We start from the raw sequence: 24,284 nt of genomic DNA on the forward strand, positions 1-24,284 counted from the left end.
CTGGCCTGGGGATAGCCTCTATTATTTATGTGGATTAATTATCAGGTTTGAAATGAAAACAATCACTAAATGTTATTCTGATAAATTGGAAAATCACTTATCTAGATCTTTATCTTAGGAGGTGATCTTACAAATACTAATTAAGTGACAAGACAATGTCCTCACACCATTGCTGCTGAGAACACAGGTAGACTTTATGTAAGGGCACAGTAACAGGACACACACAAATACCTTTTATGGCCCAAAATCTTATTAAAATGGCATTTGAGGTAAAGGAATTTTGTGCATTTGCTATTAGTCTCTTATTCTAGATGACCTCTAGCCTTTAATCTGACCACTCTTCCAAATGAAAAACTGTGAGCCATAAATGAATTAAGACAGATAGACTCCTTTGTTGAAAGAACATCTACAATATATTTACAAGCTACAGTCTACAAGCTGGTATTTTTCTCTATGGTTTATCAAGCTCAGCAGGCAACTTATGAATTATTTCATAAAATTCACACCCAAATTATTTCTATGACAACAGTAGGCATGAACATACATGTGGTGTACTGATTGGTTTGACTGTTTAGCATAATGCAAGGCAGCAATGAAATCATTTTTAACAAGAGCGTGACCAGATGTATCTCATGCTGTGATCTAATGGAGAGCTGAGCTACTACACCAATGAAGCTCATGTTCAAAATGAGATTTCATCCCTTTTTTTTTATTATCAGAGGTTACCCCACTGAAGCACAGCTCAAAAAAACTAATGTTTCCCTTTCTTTATTGATAGTACTCATTGTAACTATTTAGTCTCTAGTATAATTGGCAGCAACCTCCCCTTTTAGCACTGTAAATAATAAGGCCAAAGCAACTGATGTAATATTAATCATGATGAATAGCTTTACTGTTCTAAAAAAACAAAGAATAGAAGAAAAGTCTTATTATCTTTGCTCCTCCAACTAAAAATGTGCATATACTCTCTTAATTCTTTGTACAAAAATGTAATAAAGAATAATGCTTCACTGGTATCAGAGTTTAAAACCATAACACGTGGTATGAACCAAGTGCAAGAGCTGCTCAAGTGTCACTGGCTGGATACCTTGGCTCTATAAATGTCAAAGAAGAGATATGAGAATTAGAGGTGCACTGCTGCTGCTGCTAACTCACATGTGGCACCTTTACTGAGCATGAAACAATTTCTTATGCTGGATGTATATTATTCATAGGGTTCAGATGAATATTATGCATTCCTTATCACCTCATCTTAACGGCTTAGGGTGGACAAAGATTTCTTCTCATATTTACGTATGACTATGTGTGACTATGCAAATGGTTGAATTTGTCCTTCTTTGGAAGTGCAGTTTTGGCCTGTGCTGTCCTATTCTTCCTCTGAGGAGATGACCTTTTGGTGTATGTAGAGCCATTCATCTGTAGCGCACCACTTTGACACGAGAGCCGAATGATAATGCATTGAGGGTGTCAAGCAGAACTTTTAAAAATAAAGTTGAACCACAATGCAGTGATGATTCACCTTGTTTGTAGACACGCTACTATTAACTACAGTGCCCCTAAATAATGCAGTACTGCTAAAATTAAAACTACTAAAAGTATGATTTAATTGTCAGCCATAGCTACACATAAAAACATATTTTCAAATAGTTTTCTTTATTTCAAATAAATTAGACACCTGAGACGTGCCATGGTGCACTGAACCCTTTGATACAATGTTGTTGTTCACACAAAGTCAAGTCCTCTGTGTCTCATGGAAACTGTTCTTAATAAGGACACAGAAGGTGCCATTATTGCTCAATCTGATGGATGAGCTGTTGGCTGGAATGTGAAACTGCCCTGGCCTCCGCTTTGGTTCAAGAAAGTGCTATTTCTCGAGGGGCGACATGTTGTGATTGAAGTATTTACGACAAGACAGAAATGTGATGGCACAGAGAATGTGGGTGACAGTGACGCATGACTGAACAGATTACTGTGTACAGACTGTAGAGCGGCCCTTTGAATTGTGATGCCTCACTTTATTGTGCAGAGGTTAAAAGGCTCACCTCTCAGGGAGCTGTATTACTCTACCCCCTGCTCTTTTTGATATAGCAGTCTACAGAACAAAGACCATGTCAGCAAAGCCAGATGAACCTAACGGACAGTTTGGTAAAACTAAAAATGCACTGTGACAGGACACTGACCAAGACTGATAGAAAGACAGTTTCGCTAACATCTAGATGCCTTCGAGCAGATGATAAGAATATGCCTGCCTCAAAGCACCCATTATTTTGCACAACCACCAAAAGTCTGTTCATTTAATACAACCAGTGGAAAGAAGTGCTCTCCCCTGTACAAGAACCTGTTTTAAAAACAGGAGCTACTGCTTAATGCAGCACTACACTTTTAGCAAATGCAGATGACTACTTGAATAATTGTAATTTCTCCAACTCTATGGTTAATATTAATCATGATGAGTAGCTTTACTGTTCTTGGTAAAAGCAAACAGAAAGAACAGATAAAAAAGTCCTTCTAGCTTACAGAATTTCTTCCAACTAAAAATGTGCATATACTGTACCCTCTTAATTCCTTGTGCTCTTAAAATGATTTAATAAAGAATAATATTTCACTGATATTAGAATTTAAAAACATAATCCATGCAATGAACCAAGTGCAAGAGCTGCTCAAGTGTCACTAGATAGAAATGTTGGCTTTATAAATGCCTGAAGAGATATGAGAATGAGAGGTGCACTGCTGCTACGTACACGTGGCACCTTCTGTGAGCATGAAACAATCTCCTCTGCTGGATCATTGCATACATACAGTGATACAATCAAGACAGACAGATAGATGTATGTATGAAATCGGCTCTGAAAGTGCTCACTAGGAGACGTGTGAGAAGCTTAGACTTGACATCCTATCTGCACATATTGCTGCAGCCTCTTTGATGGCCATCTTTTTGATTTATGTATGCTTTAGTTTTTGCATTTAAAACTACTTTTTTAACTTGCCATGTTTGTTTGTTTTTTTGTTAAGAATCTAATGGTAATCAAGCAAAGTATAGTCATCATTATAATGGCAATATTATTTAAACAAGGGAGAGGGTCATGCTGACAGTGAGGCGCTTCTGTCTTTTGTTAGTTTGACAAATGGAACTAAACATTTTCATTTCTGCATCTCATTTCTGCATCTATCCACAGGACATGTTTTTGCTTCATCTCATGTGTCATAAAGATGTGAACCATAAAATATACTGTCTTTGAAAAAAAGAGTGCAATCCTGTCTTCAAGAATACAAGTGCACGTCTTGTGGATTTTACACAGCTGCAGACACATGTCCGTCTGTTCCATTTCAAGGGAAGCTGATACAGAATGATGTACATATCAGTGTCACGATATAAATCCTGTTGTCAGTTTCAGCTGTTGCTATCAGTTTATGTCCTGTGAAAATGAAATGGTTACCTGAGCAGATCACCACTACTTACACTGATTGCACACACTTTTACACAGCTGTGAAGTCATCTTTTCCCCTCACTGCAGGGCACATTCTGAATACCCTGACAGTAATAAAATGCAGGCTGACAGAGTCCCAAGCATTTTCTCTACTCACCAAGGCCATTCAGATTCTTGACCTTTTAGTGTTTGCTGTACAGCTGTATAAGCCTTTTATCTTATGCTTTGGGTTCTTTGTAGCTATGGCTCCTATAATCACATTTTTGCAGATATTTATGTCTATTTTGTAAAATAGAGCAAAATAAATGATTGTGTGTAAGTCAGACTCAGCAGGATCCTAAAATACAGGACTCTGTGGTAACTGATTCATCACATGGACAGCCATGTTTTGCTGACCTGTTTTCTCTCAGGAGTTTCAGGAATTATTTTGTAATAAACTCTTTAATTTCCTTTTTCTTGGTATACTCACTGTTCCTCAACTCTTTTCTTGGTGATTTTGTAATGTTCCTGGACTTTTGCTGGGCAGCTCAACATATGAATGGTAATGGGCTCTTTGATAAATTTCAGTCATACTTTAGGGCATAGCACTGAGACAGCATTTCTTAGAGTTCTTAATGGTGTTCTTGTAGCAGCTGTCAATGGCCAAATATTTGTTTTATTGCTTTTAGATCTTGCTGCAGCTTTTGTTACAATTGACCATGTGATTGAACGTCTTAAAGGTGCAGTGTGTAGGATTTTGTGGCATCTCAGTGAGGTTTCAGATTACAATAAATTGAATACTCGCCTCCCTTCCAAGTGTGAAGGAGAAACTACAGTGGCCACAAAACTTTAAAATAATATCTGGAGTCAATGTTTGGTTTGTCTCTTTTGGGCTACTGTAGAAACAATAACTGTGCAACATGGTGGGCTCCTTGGAAGAGGATCTGCTCCCTATGTAGACATAAAGGGCTCATTCTAAGGTAACTAAGGTGATTACACACTAATTAAAACATACAATATTATATTCCTCCTAAGCCTTTATGCATTGGGTTGGCATAGATTGGTTTTGTGGGCATTGGTGACTCATTTAAGTCAAGTGAACCATCCACATCCACTTCCATTTTTCTTTTTCTTTTTTGCAAACAACTCCTCAATCTATTTCTCATTTGATACCTAACCCTAACCCTTTCTTCAGTTAAACTCAGATAAATCAGAAGCCATTATCACAGGTCCAGACCCCTGCAGTGATTTCTCCTCTCACTTAGGTTTTCTATCCTATTGCACCAAATCCCATGTGCAGAAATCTGGCTGTGATCTTTGATAACAAACTTAACTTTAACCAGCAGTTGGAGTCAGTCATTCAATCATGCTTGATGCACTTCATAATATCTTGAAAATTAGATATTTTTTGTATTTTTTTTTTAATCGAGAACTGTCATTCATGCTTTCAATACATCCCACCTACACTGCTGTAACTCGCTGTATTCCTGTCTAACTCAATACAACCTCTCCACACTTCAACTAGTTCAAAATGCAGAAGCAAGGTTACTCACAAAATCCAATAGAAGAGAGTCCACATAATGCCCACTTTAGCATCTCTACCTGTACATTTTAAAATTGATTGTAAAATATTAATGATCTTGAACTTTTCAAGCATGTCTGGAGTTGGCCACTGATTATATCACATACTTGACTTACCAATCTCTTACAAGCCTGAGTGCAGCCTGAGATCCTCCAGCAGAAGTCTGTTAATAATTCTTAGATCAAGGCTAAAAACCAGAGACAGAGAAGAGAATCGTTTATCTTGAATTGGTTGAATTCTGTTTTTACTGTGTTTTAGTCATTCATAAATCATATCTCATTATTACTGTAATTTGTCTTCTAATATATCTTATTTTTATGTCCTTTAAAGCACTTTGTAACTTTGTTACACTGTTGTGAAAAGTGCTATATAAATAGAGTAGTAATTATTATTAGTTATGGTAGTACTAGTATTATTAGCATTATTAATAGTATTGACAACCTCTTTTGAAATTGCTGCTTGTTGCTTTCAGCTGTGGGTGTTATGTATAGGTGAAGAGAGTGATAGTGATACTGACAGCAACAGTGACAGTGAGTGCAAAAGATCAAATGTAGAAAAAGTAAAAGTCATATCCTTTATTCAAACTATATCACATCATGTGTCTATATTACATTATGGTCTGCTGAAGCCACTGTCAGCAGAGAAGTGGTTATCTCTGCCTCCTCTGCCATGGATTTCCTTCCTGCTTGATAGCTGAACATCAGTGTAGAATAGTGACACTAGAGAGAAATCCTTGTGATTTGAGCTTGGAGCCTGATATACTGCATATCGTGATTAATTTGATACATTTTCAATCTGTTTTGTTATAATAGTGGAAATACCTCAATGTAGTTTCACATAATTTATCTTTGGTCAATTATTCATGGGGATAATCCAATTTAAAAAATGTTATTTTAACTAACCTTTAACTATATAACTGTAAATTAGCATATTTGTCATTATGTGCTTAGAGATACCATTACAGTAGTAAAAGAGTTCCTTGGTTCAACAAGCTGTCACCCTACTGTAGTTCTCTTGGGCAAAAGCTGCATCCTCTCTAACTGATGCTTACTTTCCAGTAAAGTGACTGGACTAAATGGGAAGTAAATACATTGATTGATCGACAGGTTTTCACAGAAGTGATGTTACAGTGGCTCATATACTGTGCTTTTGGGTCTTACTGTCGGTTCTATCAGATCCGGTGAGAAAACGATAACACAATTTGTCATGTTACCTTGTGATTTGTCACTATTCTCTTTTTTTTACCCTCATTTTTCACATTGTGACAAGCTGACAAGATATTTTTGGCCCCAAGACATATCTCCAGGTAATTGGTTCTTCACCTCTCACCTAATGGGAGGTGTGAGCTGTTTAAAGTGAGCTGGTGTGAATCTGGAGGACCTACAGTAATGTCCTCTGATTTAAAGCAGGGGGTCCAGCTGTCTGTTGACAAGACAACAATGTGTGTAACAGCCAGTAATGGGATTGAAATTTGTTTCATTATTAAATAAAACACTTTGTGGTTTTGCCTCATGTGTGTTTGTTTAAATCTTGTTAAAAAACCCAATAGTAATACCAATTGATACTAATACACGTAGATAAATACCCCTGAAAAATAGTATCAAATAATGTAATTTGCCTCTCTATGAAGTAATTTATATAATCAGAGCCATAGTTTCAACAAATCAATCAATAACAATTCAGAATAGAAATTAAAAACAAGTGTGCTGATTTCTTTTTAATTGAAAATACAGACCTTTCAGCCATTTATATTTCACAAATGTTCAACCTGCAGTTTCACTTTTAATTCAATTGTACAGCCTTATCTGTAGCAATAACTGGGATTGGTTTTGACTCAGGCAGCTGAAACTCAACATATGTTTTGCTTTCCTTTTTCATTAGAGTGCTTTCTAGCGAGAGCAGAGACAGGCAACGAGACAGGGGAAATGCATTACCACTGCAAGATGAGTCTCCAAAATATATCCAGTAAGGGTTTCCTGGGAAGGATAACTAGTCACGTTGCCTCTGCAAAAAAATTGTTTTGAACATTCAGAGTATAGGTACCAGGCTCTGAGCAGACCTTTGCTGAATGGGTGTGAATGGGTCTTCTACTCTTATTCAGACTACTGTAGAGATTGAATAATGCATTAGCTCTCAACAGGATGATATGATAGAAACTACAGTGTACCAGCCGGATTCAGTCTTGATGAATGTCACTAATTGCAAATAAATGACACCTGCATCGTTATGTCGCTTTTTTTTTTTTTCATAGAGAGGTGCAGATTGGATTTGATGTTGTTTTTTTCTGCACAGTTTTTGTTTTTTATTTCCTGAAATGTGTGAAATTGTCAGTTTATTTAGCTAATAATGAATTATACTCTTGCATATTTCAAACTGGGTACATCATTTGTTCAATTAATATTTTGATAATTGAAACATCCAAAAAATAGAGTATTTATTGTAGCCATTGAGACTATAGCTTCAAGATGAATTAAACATAGTTACATTTCAAACAATTTAACATGTTCCAGTGTGTCTAATGTCATTTCAGTGTTTTTACCTTTATAATAGATGACATCATAAGCCTAAGTTTACCTAAGTGTAACATGGACAAAGAGAGGAAGAGAGTGCACTTTGATTGTGCAGATTGACTGTGAATGCCCTCACCATGCACAGCACTCCAAGTTCGCTTTAGAGAAATGCTGCAGAAACGGCAGCAATCTGCATTTTATCCCCCCCCCCCCCCCCCCCCCCCAATCCGTTTACAACTGTTGTCTTGTAATGACATCCACTGACCCACTTAGGCCTCCTCTCCTTTCCTCAGACTGTCTGACATTTACATAGATTCTATACCCACCAAAATGTATTTTCCCATATAGTACATGCACACTTTCTGTATAAACTGCACACAGCACCACAGAGATAGTATTTGAGCTTGTTTGGCTGCATTACTGGAGGTATGTGTCCTTTATTTACTTGTATAAAATACAACAAATTTACCATGATACCAGTTTGACTTTTTGCTTGTTAACACTATGTCTCCACTAAGGCTGTTGACTCACAAATAGGAACCTGTGGATCCAGTAGATTTTCTTTATTTTTTATTTTTTAACTGCATTACTGAGTCCCCACCTTCCCCATTTTCAATACAGCAACCGTAGACTGAGAACTCAGTAATAGTAGATAAATATTTGCTAGAGGTGTGCTTGACACAGACACCAGCAAAACGATTATGCTATCAGTAAATTCAGAAATTTTAACTAGCTGTTGTCCAGCTGTGATAACACATAGAGAAGAAGAAGAAGAGAAAAAAAAAACGCTAGCTGAAGGCATTTTGTCTTCCCTAGCATCCTGCCAGTTTTGTTCCACTGCCCATTTGTCAACAGTGATGTCCAATCGCTCAGTGCCAGGCGGGCAAATCAGCACCTTGTCACTTTCGAAATGACAATTTGAGTCTCAGTCAAGTCTGCAACCAGTTTGTGCCTTACAGCCACTCACTACCTCAAAACAAGCACTAAAAATAAAGCCAGCCAATCTTAAAATGCAGGCTTGCATTCAATCTACAAAACTGACAATATTAGAGCTCTGAGGTGACTTTGAGATGGAGGAGATTTCAAAAGCAGAAGACTGAAAACCTCAGTGGAAGCTTATTGGAAGGTGTGACAAAATGTCAGCTTCATCTCAAAGCAAGGATCTCTCATGATGAACCATGTAATGTAAGCGATATAAGATGAATAGGAAGCTCTTGTAGTGTTAATGCACAAACTGAAGGCATTAACCATTTCACGGGATGCAAACTCTGTCACAAAGCAGATCTCATTGTGGCATCCTCTCATTACTGTACTGTACCATATCAGTCATACCAACTAGTTATTTTATCACTTTTAGTTTGCCATGCCCTGTGATTGTTATCATGACTTGCAAATATTCCACTTACTGATCTATGCAGATTCAGTAAAGTCAGATTTAATAAACAGTTTCACAGAGAGGAAGAGGGATTCAAACGCATATGCTGAAGTCTGTTATCTTGAAGACAGCATGTGCAATTGCCTGCTAGCTCAGTTTTTGATCGTCTGACAGCTAACTCATTAAAAAGCCTCTGGATGTAGTCTACTGTATGTTGCAAAGACGCATTTCAACACTTCTTTTGTATCAAATAGGGGTTAATAATGAGCTGTTGCAAAAATAACTACAATCCGGTACAACTATTTGAAATCGCTCACTTTTATTCTCTATCAGTAGTGAATAAGAAAAAGACTGCGTTTGATCGTAGGCTTTTTTCCTTTCATTGTCTCAAGTCTGAAATTCAGCTCCATCGCTGTGTCCCCACACCACAATGTGCTCTGTTTAATATCTCTAAAGCCACCAGTGTCCATATTGCACACACTGATATGGTGAAAACACAGTAGGAGTCAATTTTAACACCTACGGCCCTGCACTTGCTTTCATGAGTGGTCTCATTTTGTGTTAACAGAAGACACTTCAGCACCTACTCCACATCAGGTTTGACTCACTCTTGACCATTTTACATTGTTTTGCATTTTCTCCTCGTAACTGAAAGTTAGAAATATATTACTGACAAACCACAGTTGTCTATAAATCAATTTTAAAGGCTAGCCATATCAATGACAGAACTTTAAGTACAGTAAAACACAGCAGTTATAGTCATTTAGTTGTGAGAATATCCTCTTACATAATCAATAAGGTATTTTAAATGTCAATCAAGCCGGTACTTAACATCATTTTACATGTTTATTTGGTTATTTATGGAAGCAAATTATTTTTATTAAATTCACATGTTGAAACTTGGCAGCCAGTTGCTTTTTAAAAAAACAAATGATATATGAATTATAAAATAATATATATGCTTAATATAACTAAAAGGCTCACGCTAATGTGAACCCAAAATTATTTTCCATTCTGGGGAAAATTTGCAGCAGCTTTTGGAGGTGGTCACGACAGATATGAGTAAATTAAAAACGTGGTTTCTCACAGACAAATTATCATAAATTTGAACAAGACTAAGCATATGCTGGACCATAAAATCTGCAAAAGTTGGCAGGGCATGTTGCAGTTCTAGGAAAAATAAAACATATTGTACATCATAAAGCATTGTACACTCGTTCACTTGTATTGTGTATCTGAATTACTGTGTAAGGGTTAGGGTTAACCCTTACACAGGCCTCTACCAAACCGTTGAGCTGACCATTAGGGTAACAGTTCACTTTAAATATACTATGTGTAGCAGTGAGAAATTTAAAGATGAAATAATAGGCATTTTTAAGATCATAACAATTCTTATTGAATTTTGGTTAACTTGTAGGCTTCTGAATTTCACAGATTTCAAGGAATTAAAGAACTTGACATTTTATTTGCTGAGCTACATTCATATATAAATACACATAAAAACATAATATATAAACTGCATTTGCATTCAAATACATGAAATGCACTTTGTAAAAGGTTTTGAGATGATATAAAAGGCTTTCTCATCTACATCCTAAAAACAGAAATCAAACAGAACATCCTAAATACATGAATTGGGTGCCATCAAACTGAACAAATGTTTATTTGATTAATTTAAAAATGAACAAAAAACATAAAAAATTGCATTTGTGATCCATAAAATACATTTGTATGAAAATATATGGAATACAGTGTTTGAAGTGAATGTAGGAAGAGAGAAAACTTATTTTTTCAGTTTTAATCAATTATGAAGCTATTTGCATCACAGTTTAATGCAAGGTCATTAAAATGCATTGCTTATTATTACTTACTATGTAGGCCTAGTCTAAGTGATTTGTAATAAAAAAAAGTTGAAAATGGCAAAATTATAATGGTAATAACACCAATTCATCAGACTAACCAGTTTACTACAACATATTTAGTAATTTCAGGATTATTAACATTACATTGGTTAGCATTAGCGTTTAGCATGACTCTTTTCAGTCATCTCTACCGTTTGGTTGAGCATGTTTTCAAAAAATTATTATGTACAAAACTTTTTTTTAAAAACCTGTTAGGGACTCATTCTGTTCAATAAACCCTCTGAGAGTGGACAAGATGAAAAAATCAAACTAAACTTCAAAAATGTCTCCAGCAGTCTCATGTCAGCAGTGATTTTGGTTTCGTGTTTTTCTTTGTTGGTTGTACACTAACATGACCTGTATCTATAGCAACCACAGGGCAACCTGGTGATCATTTTGTTCATTATATGCCTCATACACGTGATAAAGATTGCCCAAAAAGTGAAATGAGTAAAATAGATTTAGTTTATGACCAGATATCATGATGCAAAATGACCTCTACCAAACAGTTGAGCAGACCTATAAAGGTTATGCTAAGCAGTCAGTGGAGTTGGTTGCTCCAGTCACAACATAAGGACTGAAGGCTATCTTGGGCTAAAGGCAAGATTTGAATATTTCACCTGAAATTAGATTTATGTAAATGAAAAATGGTTGCCAAACACTCTGCCAGGCTGTTTATTCATCAAGTGAGTTGGCTGAAAATGAATGATGACATGTGCTCTGGCAGTCAGTGTGGACCCTCACAGAGACTAGATGATTGATATGCTCAGTCCCACTTTATTTGATTAACTCCTGTTCCCAGTGTATTGAGAGACATTTGAGATCTCCCCAAATTTACAAAAACAAAGAAGAAGACATTTGATTAATTCTGTGATTTATTCAAATCACCACTGACATCTCATAAAGTTGTATAATCCATTGTTAGCCGTCAATTTGATAGGTAAGACCTTTCCAGAGCATTCAAATCTGACTTGCAGACAAGTAGTCAAGATTTCTCCATTTCATCAGCCTGTCAAACTGGTGTTTGATAGATTTCTTTTCCAATTACGTGGCTCAGTAAGGGACTTAAAAATGTAGAAAATATGTGTGCCTTTGCTGGACACGTAGCCTTTAGTCATTGATAGTCTTTGATATAATTCAATTTAGTTATTATGGTGTTTCCTGTATAGTTATTGTTGCAAAATTATAAAGTTTGCATCTAAACAGGAAGTAATAATGACAGACACACATTAAACACAAAGTCTTCAAAAAAGGAAATTATATAGAAAAAAAAGTGATCTGTGTAATTTGAAGAACCTAAATGAATCACTGGACATTTCTGTATCTCTGTACAAAGTTTAATGTTTATAAAGCAAGGGCAGATGTAAAGGTTCTACACAATAAATAGTGTCAGTCATCCTCTCTCTCTAATATCATATGGTAGTCTTTCAATCATCATCAGGATCCCATAGAGTTAAGTAAATCTAGTAAGTTGAACTACCAGAAAATGATTAAGTAATGTGATAAATAGGATTGAGAGGTCTGAGGCTGCAGCATTTAAAATATTGTATGTATATCCAACCTAAGACAATTTTAGGACCCTGTTTTAATGATCTATAGCGCATGGTGTGAAGCGTGTGGCGCAAGTGCCTTTGGGGCGTATCCAAATCCACTGTTGCTATTTAAACGGCGGAAAAATGGCCACTGCGCCAGGCGCATGGTCTAAAAGGGGTGGACCTAAGTCCCCTCATTAATCATAGGTGTGTTTTGGGCGTAACACACGGTAAACCAATCAGAGTGTCATCTCCCATTCCCTTTAATATCCAGGAGCGCTGTCACCTTGGTGGATAGTTAGATTGATGGCGGATTTACCAGGATTGGTCACATGACTACATTGACAGTTTCATTGATCATTACTGCAATTGACTGACTTTTTGGTCAGTAGCGCAATCGCTTTCTTCTGCCTCAAAATAGCAACGCACCACCAATGTGCCTGACCACACCTCATTTTGAGACCAACACACCCATAGGTGCACAGACACAGAACTCCTGATCAAATAATGACATTATACAGTCATGTAAATTATTAGCTACATCAAAAATAATGTTAAATGATATGTAATACTGTAACTCCTATCACAGCTGAACTCTGTAAATATTTCATTGGCTAGTTCCACAAGTATGTCTTGGATCTTGGATGCCTGCTAAATTTGTGACTCCAATAAAAGATTCACCTTCAGAGTGAAAATCTCTCTCAAATGTCTGCATATTATTTCAACAAGTTTTTTATTTTAATTCCTTAACAGCCTTACTCCCATGGCTTTTTTGGCTTTAAACTATCTGAAACCCTCACAAGTCTCTAAAACTGTGACCATAACCAGGAACACACATAATTTACTGGTTCAGAATCCAATTATGTTCAAAACACAATCGAAAATATTGTAAAGGTGGATTTCTACAAAAAAAACAATTTTCTGATTTTGATTATTTTTCCTGCCAATTCCACTGGACGGAGAATCTGAATGCAAGTAGTAAATAAATAGTCTTAAGAGAACTTTTTCCACAAAAAACATGAGTTTATTTATTTTTCATTCATTATTAACTCATATAAGTGAATAAAGTTATACTTTATAACACATTGCATATATTTTGTTATTTGAACAAACATTCTGATCCAATGGATGGATTTTTAAAAAGTCCTGAGTAAAAGCTATACATATTATATTTTGACATGTATAATATGTCATGTTTATTTTAAATTACTTATTTACATTAATTTAAAATGTGCCTTACACTTCCTCCTTGCCTTATGGTCAGCCATGCTTTCTGAAAAAAGGGGTGTGGCTCTACTGCAGTCTACGGTGGATGATGTGGAACACTGTGATTTGCTTATAGACAACCAATCAAAAGAGGTTTGTGCATTTGGATAGATTCAGACTTTAATCATAGCTCAAGCTAGACATCCTTGAAAAGTTATGTTCATTTAAATGGCCAGGGTATCTGAGCAATGGGTTAATAAGCACAATACTTTAATACTGCTTTAATTGTTAGGTCACATGTTTGCTGTATACAGGGTGGATATTAAATGGTTATGCCACGTATGAATCTATACTAAACTGTGAACAAAATGAACAAGGAGGTTGTATTGGCCATTGAGATTAATAAATATGAATCCAGAAAAGAAAAGTTAATTTACTTTTGGAAGAACAATATATAGTGTGTGACTTTGTACTTCATAAAAATCAGGGTTCTCTCAAAGTAATAGGTCTTTATAAATAAAAACTATCAAATAAATTATTACTTTTGACAAGCCATCAGCTGTAAGAGGAGCACCATAATCTTTTTTTTTCAAGTATTTTGTTGCTTAAGAGAAGCTTTTAAGAAATACCCATAAGAAACCCAAACTAAACAGCCACCGCAGGCATTTGCATATTTATAAAGTTAAAAGCATTTAGACAATAAAAACAATGTGAAGTCTGGCTGAAAGGGTGAAGCTCTCCAGCACTTGGAGGCAATTCAGTTCAGTGATGTGTTTATAATAGTACTTTAGGAATAGACTATTAGGATTACAATCTCCACTCTCATTGCCATGCACTTTAAGCTGTTTTCTACATGACATTAATATGCATTTGATTAACTAGGCTGGATGTAGTAGTACAAATATGGGAGGTCTATATTCCATTTGCATGAAATAATACATTATTATCCATTTCCACATTTAAAGCATGTAATGAGCAACTTCAGTAAAGCAAAAGGTATGAAGGGTAAACCAAAATTGAAAAGGAATACCTTTTGACAAAAGTAGTTTTGTTCTTTCACGCTAAATTATTAGATCTTTGTACTTTAAGATTGTGCCTTGGGGTCAGTGTCTTATAATCACAGACAACATCCTTCCAAAGTAACCTGAACCATGATTCAGAGAATGATTCATAGACTGTTTGTGGCATGGATGAAATCTCCTAACTGGAACTTTCTGGCCCTAATGAGGCCAGTATCCTAGCGTAAGAGTGTGAGCGTCCTTGATCTGCAAACACATCACACTTGTCTGTGACTGTGCACTCTGTGACTGTGAGTGGTAGAGAGATATTCTAAAAGGAGTCAAAACACTGGAGCAGAGTCACCTGCTTGATATGCTTGTTATGGCTGGGGTGAAAAGGTAGTCCTTTGCACCCAGACTGGTGGCTTGGTGTTTTCATTGCATAATTCATGCATAATTCAGGATGTCATTATGTCAACATTTGATTTACAATTATTGTTTTGTTTCTAAAATGAAAAATCAATGTTACCATCATTGCATGTAATGGTTAGGTTAAATATGACAATTAATGCTTGACTTAGCAGTGACAATCTGATGCGAATAACAAGATGATTTTTTTAAATTCTGTCAGTGGCTTATGGTATGTCATTATACAATTACCGTGCATTTATTCAACACCAGGTGTTCTGGATTTTTTTTTTTTTTTTCAACCACAAACTCAAATGAGAAATGCATTTCTGTCCCTTGGATCCAGACTCATTAAATCATCACTTTGATAACTGGAGAGCCAGCAGACAGGCCCACAGCTTTAGTGGAGGCCTGTGTGGCCTGCCATGTGTAGGCTGTTCACCTCAATAAATAGCTTGTTGAAGTGCCTTGTATTCGTCTGAAATCCAGCTCTAATTCTCCTCGCAACAGCATAGTGATGTAGCCTAACGCCCACAGAGGGACTACTAAGTATTTACTCATGAAGGCTCCAAAAACCCATTTCAGATATATCTGTTGATGTTCAAACCAGAGCCTAAACTGAGGGTGTTCATATAATGGAGATTTCTGCCTTAATATATGTCATTATTCACACATTTTCTTTTTACTAAGTTTCATAAAAACAGAATGGAAAAATATGTATTTTGATTTAAGATTTTAGTGATAGACTTAATTTGTAAATAATAATAACTCTGATGAGAGTGGTTAATGGTTATCATTATGTTTCTTGATTTAGTCTTTTTTTGTTTTTGATTTTTGTGTTTTCCAGAACCATGAAACTGGATAATAGTAATCTCAGGAATAAAAGGAATCAAATATACAATCAACACATGATTCGTACTTTAATAAAGGCGTGCTTATAACTATGTTGAACTTGCACAGATGGAAGGACAGGCCAGAAAATAGGCTTGTCAAGGTGAATGACATTTTATATTTCTATGTAGAATTCACAGCAAACAAGCACCTGACGCTTTCCTGGGAATGAAGACAGAGTGTTGAGACCCTCTGAAATGTACATTTTTTTTCCCAAACTGACTAGGCATAACATAAAAAGATGCAAATGTGTAGCTAATAATTAATATAAAATGTCACATATTATTTTGCCACATGATAGTGTGACAAAATGAGATGAATTTAGTATCACACCACAGTGAATGGATACATGAGCAGGGAGTTTTATTTGTTTTATAGAATTTCAATATTGGTTGTTTAACTGCTAATCTGGCACCACAGCTTTTTCAGCAAATGCACAGATTTGGAGTGACACCACAATCTGTGCTCCATGACTGACACATCAGCGTGCTGTCAGTCAGCCTGTCAGCAGTACAACAGTGCCATCTATGGTAGTATAGCAAATGAGCCTGGTCATCCATGACATAGAGGTGACTGGTTTGGACCATGCTCAGTTCCCTAATCATGCCAATGGAGAACGGTTTGTCCATATTAGCAAAATGAGTGTTTCTATGCCTGACGAAACCTAATGACATAGAGAGGTGTATGTAATGTGCTGGAACCTAATTATGTCTTGGCAACACATCTTAATAATCTCTGGACATTGCCCCTCTCTTTGCAAAAGGGACGTTCACCCTCACCACCCTTTATAAAAGGCAGCTATTAACCCCCAGATTACAGCAGCCATGGGCCTGGACATAGTATAGAAAGTGTGAAATGCTGCAAGAAGATTGGAAGCAAACACAAGCAGTAATGGAGCATAGAATTTAGCAATTTGCATGCTGTGATAGGTAAAGAGACACGACCATCATTGTCATTCACTTATTTTCAAGGTCGTATACCATTTCCAGAAATCTGGGTTGGTGATCTTTAGAATAATCAAGCTTGAGCAGGGTAAGAAATTGCTTTTACATCCTTGCACACAATAGCTAGTTCAACTATGCTCCCATTGGGGAAGGGTACTTTTAATTAAAACAAAGTTACATAGTTATGTAATTAAAGTCAGAATAATAATACATGCTTTAATTACGATGTTCAGTTAGGTCTCGCTGATTAGATGCCCAAATATGGATGAGATTAACATGATGTGACAGAAAAAAAACAAGCACTGGAGGTGTTTCAACTCTATCAGGAAATGTTTTTTTCTTGGGGGTTTATAGGCTTACAAGGATTTGAGGGGATATTGCTTGTTCAATTTTAGAGGAGTGTGAAATCCCTCTTCATGTAAATGAAATAATCAATTTCAAATTAATAAACCTTTTAAAATGCATATTTCCTAATGATTCCTGAAATTCCAATGAAAGAATGGAATTTATAATCCATATAAAATGCATTGCCCCTCCTCACACCTCAAATCTCAGTTTTGAAATCCAATTTGAGGTTTTAATCAGAAATTGCTATGCCTCCATAACCTAGTAATCATCAGGGAAGAACAAAAAGCAATTATCAGTCATTCATACACGCTGCCTTTTTAAAAAATCATTTGACATTGATTACATAAGAAAAATGGAAAATGCTTAGTTGATTCAACATCATTCATTATCACATTCATGGAAATACAAATACCAGAAGGTCTTGCATGCCGTTAAATGAACAAGCAGGAGACAAGAGCAGGATTCATATGCCACTTGTCAATGCTCATTTACCTTGCTGGCCCCATATGTACACTCAATTTATGATGGCAGTGAAACAAAAAATAATAATTGCAGTACTGTGCTTATAATGGAATTTCAGGGCCAGTGGGGGCAGAGTGTTGCCTACATGACAGCATGAAACAAATCCTTGACCAAAGAATGGGTTTGCTAATACAGTCCCATTATGTACCGAAATCCAACCCGGATATCGCTTCCAGTGGGGGAAAGAAGTCTATTAGGCTTCAGCAGATGTATTTCAGCAGCTTGAAAACTCCACCAAAGACATCTTTATAAGCATACATTTTTGCAGTGCATGCTTTCTACCAAATGACCTTCCATTCACACTGAGTCCATACTGAGCAGCAGCTTTTACAATCATATTCATGAGGCCTGCTTTATGGGACTCATAAGGCCACCTTCATGCAGGAGCATAATATGTTTGTGTGAGGGGTATAAAGCACATGATGTGCAATATAATATGTCCTTTAATGAACTTTAAAGGATGATTGAAGTGTCCACGCTGCCGTCTGATGTAAAAATGGGTCACATAAAAAATGGTAACTTCCTCTACAACTACTGTTAAGCAGAGTAATTGGTGTGGTCTTCACCTCTGCACTGCTTTCCATTTGAAAGATTAGAAAATCCAAACACAATACTTGGCAAGAATCACACAACCTAAACTCCAATGAATTATCTTCCCAGAACAAGCTAAAGAGTACCAGGTGTACATTTTTGGTCTTCAGTTAAGGCTTTTACAAAACGGAGTAAATAAAGTCCTTAATAATGTGTCCTTGTGTTAATGAACATGACTGACCTCAAAACAAAAAAAACAAAAAATAAAAAATGAAGCTTCCTCATTTTAAATTATATTTTTGTCTAAAGTTTGATCAGAGGTTATCTTATCAAATTGAACCCAATGAAATCTGTTGCATGCCGGGCAGCTTATGATGGATGATGGCAGCGAGGGAGCTGAGAGGACTGCTGGACAGGGCAGACCCTTACACCTGAGCAGCCAGGGATGGCTCTGCCACATGCTGTTCGCATCATTACACAGCCTCAGCCTAGACCTCTGGTGCCGCCCTGATTGATGGGCTCCACCAGGCCAAACGGCCCAATGGAGGCGTTCCATTCAGACTATAGCCCAGCCCATCCATCTTGAGTCCCTAGTAGAGAGTCACGTTACTGTACGTCTCATCTGGGGCTGCTCAGCCTTAATCCTACTCCCTGATTAAATGGGCCGCCGGTGGTGTTGGGGATTCAATATTGTATGCTAAATTGTTCACTTCCTACCAGGAATTGGGGATGAATGCAATAAAAAAAATAATAAACACAAAATGTCAGGTTATTGTGATCATTACTGGCACCATGCAATGAGAGGATGAGGACTATATGTTTATTCATCCTCAAATAGTTAAAATAATTATTATATATAATAATTTCCCTCATTTCAAAATGTGTTTGGTATTACAGCTAGACATAATGTGGAGAGAGACCATCCAAAACAAGCCTGTGAGTGAAACAGATGGCAGTGTAGTGTCTTTAGGGAAATGAAAGCAGTTTCACACAATTGGAAGTAGAGTGGGAAGATTGGTTTTTGTTGTGTCTTTTGCCACTTTAACTATATCTATATAATTGCACTGTATTATCTTAATTAGATGAAAAGTTTTTTTTTTAAATTGTATTTAATCTATTGTTTCTGTTGTTTCTTGCATTACTGAAGAAGAAACTTAGTAATATGTGATATGGGGTGACTTTAAATGTTAGATGAACATATACATATACTTTTTTTAACATGTTTGGAAATGTCTTTTTATTCTTCTCTTCTTGTCTTGTTATGAGCAGCATGTACTACAGATGTGGTTGAATGTATGGAAGACACTAAAATGCTAAAAACAACAACAATGATAAGCCAGTTTATAAAAAATGGTGGTTATAGTTTTAAGCATAAACTGTGTTGACATTACTGCATTAGATGCTGCATTAGTTTGAATAATAACATTTCAGTAGTGTTTAATGCAGAGCAAAGTTTGGTTGGTCTCTACAGATGCTTTGCCCAAAATAAAAGATGAACATTGGAGTCCTATCTATCTACCTAATTGCCCACTAAAAGCCATTCCCTCAACTTACCGTAAATGACAGATTGAAACATTCTTACAGTGCCTTTAGTATCCATAGCAGTGCTTGCATCAATATGCAGCCTCTGAGATCTCAGAACATGACAATTACTGACATACCATTTCTCCATCCGCAGGGAATGAATGGCTATAATAAATGAATGCCTTCCCGCCTGCCCCTTTGGATGCTCTGCCCCTTCAGCCAGATGTAGCAACCAGATGCACACAGCTTGTCTGCTACCTTGCCGCTTCAATAACTCTCATTACGGTAATTGTTGCTTAATGTTTTCATAATCTGCCGCTTACAGGAAACTGTTTTCCTTTCCCTAATACCATAGCTGCTTCCCCATGGTCCCATTGTCAACGCTATTTTTTTTATTCTTTTTTTTTTCTCTTTATGACAATAATGAATCGGGAAGTGTCCCAGCTGGCTGCTCTCCCTGAGTGAAGAAAGTCTCGGGCAGGAGTGCTGCTGGTTTGAATGAGCGACAGAGCCATCAGAGAAAGGCCAATGGATTCCACTCTTCTGATTTAATGAGTCACTCACGTGCCATGTTGGCACCGGCTACCAGCATCTGGCACTTCAGGGGCCATGCACATTCACAAAGTTTACTTACATTTCACCTCTGCCGTAACTCTGAATGAGTGATTGCTTACTTAGCCCTGCTCAACAGGAATTTCCATCTTAAACACACACATACAGACACACACAAACACACACACACACACACACACACACAGTGAAGTTTCTATCACCTGATAGATAGAGATATAGGGAAAAAATTGTTTTATTATCATGTGAAAAATTGTGCTCACCCTGGAGGGTTAATTAGCAGGCAATTACTGTTAAACACTCTTCACAGAGTACTAGCAATTATCCATTTATCGACTTCATAATCTGTGATTCTGAACACAAAGTTTTTACATGCCATGAAGTGCATTGAAGATAGAGTGGCAGGTGCTTCGCTTTTACAAAGTAACACTTGTGCAGGCTGTTATTTAGCACTGGCCATCAACATTTGATACAATATACTTAAACTATACTGAAAAGATTAAGATAGGCACCTAATTTGTATGGACATCATCCAGAAACCAAATCCACCTTTACTTTATAAATGGTTGCATAGGGTGGATAGGATGGATTAAAATGAGTTTGCTTACTTTTGATTAATTGTTATGAGGTCATTTTTGTAACAAATTACATGATTTAATGAAAACATATAGTGTCCTCAATCTCCCTGTCAAAGTTATTTACATTTTATCTTCATCCATTTCAACTCCAGCTTAAACTCTTGAAGTCTTCACTCTCTTAGGATTTTCACTTATGATAATTGTGTGTTCTTCATTATTTAGGGGAGACTGTGGCTCAGGAGGTAGAGCAGGTCGTCCACTAATCAGAAAATCAGCAGTTCAATCCCCGGCTCCTCCAGTCTGCATGTTGAAGTGTCCTTGGGTAAGATACTGAACCCCCGCATTGTTCCCGTTTGGCTGCGCAGGCGGTGTGTTGGTGTGTGTGAATGTGCATTAGATGAGGTCCTGATCAGCAGGTTGGTACCTTGGATGGCAGCCTCTGTCATCAGTGTATGAATGTGTGATTGAATGATTGAATGTTGGCATGTATTGTAAAGTGCTTTGAGTAGTCGGAAACCTGGAAAGGTGCTTTATACTGTAAGTGCTGTCAATTTACCGTTTAGTTAAATCACCAAGCAACTCTAAAATGTATATTTAGTCAGTGAATGCTCTGGCTGATCAGGGTTTTGATTTTTCTTTTTAGAAATCTGTAAAGCAGCATTTTAATGTTTAAATCAAATGATGATGATGATGATGATATGACTGGACCACAACTTTTTGGTGTAACTGGGTGATGAAAACACACCATTGCTCAGCCAAATTAAAACAACATGCTGTATGTGTTTCACAAATGGAAAGGCCTCAAGCACTTCATACTGTATGCAGTCCAGCTATACACTAGGATTTGACCTAGTCTTGTTTACAGAACAACAGGACACCCATGCTGCTGTGTAATGATTCCTGCATTGTTTCATACAATGTCATTTGTAGTGTTAAAGGCACAAGTGCAAAACAAGTTCAGGATAGATTAATATTGATGAGGGTTGGCATGTGTGGTAACACTTTGCAATGTCCCCTTCTTTTAAGCTAAGTGCCAGTTTAACTTTTCAAATTATTACATTTTTGCATCAACCAAAATATTTTCTGTGCTCAAAACTCAATATGATATTTGAGATATGTGACAGTGTATCTGAGAGACCCCTGAGTCTGATATCAGCAATAATGATGACTGACAAATCCATCTGTGGATCATGCATTTCTCTCTAATTATCTCACATGTGCATTGTGCCTGCCCGTGACATTTAGCAAGGGCTTTTTCAGTTACAGGGTGGGCCGAGATGCCATTAGGTGATAAGGTTCATTTATTGTGAGGCTCTCATCAGCACATTTTCCAGCCTTAAGGCATTAAATACAATCCACACTGATTAGCATCAGCCCCATATCAGGAGAAACATAATAGCCCCACTCTGAAGGTGAACCTTTTGAGGGCACAATCTTTACTCGATGCAGACAATTGCCACAGATTTTTTCAGTTAGAGGGTTATCTCTGCGGCTTTGTGTCCTGAGTGTTGCTCACACAGGGGGATGGAGTTGTTTTGTATTCACATAATGTCAACGTGGTATTTTGTAATTAAATCACTAAATAACAGCATGTCCTTCATACTTATAGTTTGTACCTTGATGTAATGTTGCTGTCAAGGTTTATTAATTGATATAAAGACAAATTAGAATTGAGCCAAAGTGTTTCACCAGACTCCATAATTGAAATGACCCAGTCCTCTGTTCGCCCTTGGGAATGAGTGCTTGAAAAAACAGCGGCAAGTTTGTTTTCACTGACAGAATACTGCACCCTATTCAGGAATGACAATACAGAGAATTTAATGATACAATATGCCTACTCTCCCACTATTCTTAGCTGGCTTACTATCAGATCTGATCCATTACAGGCTGCGGTGACACAATCTAATAATGAAGTTGATTATGTAAGAGAAACCACCTCCAGCAGTTGTTAGTGGATGTAATGGTAAGGACAGCTAATTAGTTGGGTTGGTTGTCTTTGATTTATATAGTCTTTCCTATCATTCCTTAATAAGCTGAAAGCAATGACCCATGCGCAGACAAAACTCATTTAATTACAAAGCCTGTGATCGTGACAGTAATGCCAAGCACGGAGACGGGCGTTTAAAAATCACATGCAATTGTCACATTTTCTACATTGATAATTCGAATAATTGAGTTGTAATTAGGCCGATCACATTGTTTAGGTATATTAAGACAACATGAAAGTGAGTCATTTACTTGGAGCGGGAGATATAAAGACCAAGACTAAGTGGATCCTCTAGTGTCTGCTTCAGATGTATGTGTGTTTACCACCTAATGCACTGATAAACAAACACAAGCTTAATGTGATTGTAGATTACCTTTTTCATGAGTCAGTAGAGCTGGAGTAAATACATTTGCAAATGAAATTCATAATAAATTGTCAGATTAAATGCTCTTCAGCATAAAAAGGCGGCTATCTTTAAACACAAGTGTGCCCATGTGGTATTTTCTAATGTTACAGATCTGAGATGATTATGCCGCTACAAACACAAAACAAACAAAAAGACTGATTGCATCTAAAAAGAGCAGCCGAGGAGAAGTCAGGAGGGACATCAGTTCAATCAGTGACGGGGGAGTAGAAAAGAGACGGAACATGAAACTGAAGATATTTACTGAGAAAATCAATAAGCAAAAGAACTGCAATGAACAGGTTATGACAGATGGACACACTCTATCACCCAGACTGCACAAACATTATGCTGACTGTGATGTTGAGCCAAGATATCTTTGCTGCTGTTGTCCTTTTGGAAATGTATAAGCATATGAATACAGTATGTTGAATTCATTTCAGACTGTTGTAAAAGTAGAAATACATTTTTTTAAACTTTTTTTTATTTTTAGAAAAATTAAATCATTAGAAAATGACTAAAGTAATCTTGAAGATTTTAGCCTATAATAAAATGCTTCAGCAGCTTGGTGATATTGACATGATATGGATGAACAATGTTTGAATTAGATGATGGATAAAAGTATGGCTGTAATCTATTTACAATGAGGCTAAATGCACACAATGAACATTTCATACTATTTTTATTTCATTTAATTATTTATTTAGCTCATATAGTTTATAAACACAAACTACACATATTGCCAGTTCCAAAACTATTTTCAAAGCAAAACTAGGAAAATCAAGTTGTGCTGGGCCTGTTGTTTTAGATACGCCATAAAAATAACAACACTTATAAAATATTATATAATGTAATACAACAACATCCTTCCCTACAACTTCATGATAGAATCACATTGGTTGCTTTTCTTATAGGGTCATTTGTTTTCCTTTATGTTTTTTGGGAGTTTGAGAATCACATCTGCTTCATTCACTTAAACTCAAAGTGTAAATGAATTGTCTGAGCATCATGCCATCATAAGATCTTACAGCCATTGAAGTCTAGCTTTTTAGTGTACTAGCTTTTGC

Source organism: Scomber japonicus, chromosome 6 (genome assembly GCF_027409825.1).
Source record: "Scomber japonicus isolate fScoJap1 chromosome 6, fScoJap1.pri, whole genome shotgun sequence".
Classification (NCBI taxonomy): Eukaryota; Metazoa; Chordata; class Actinopteri; order Scombriformes; family Scombridae; genus Scomber; species Scomber japonicus.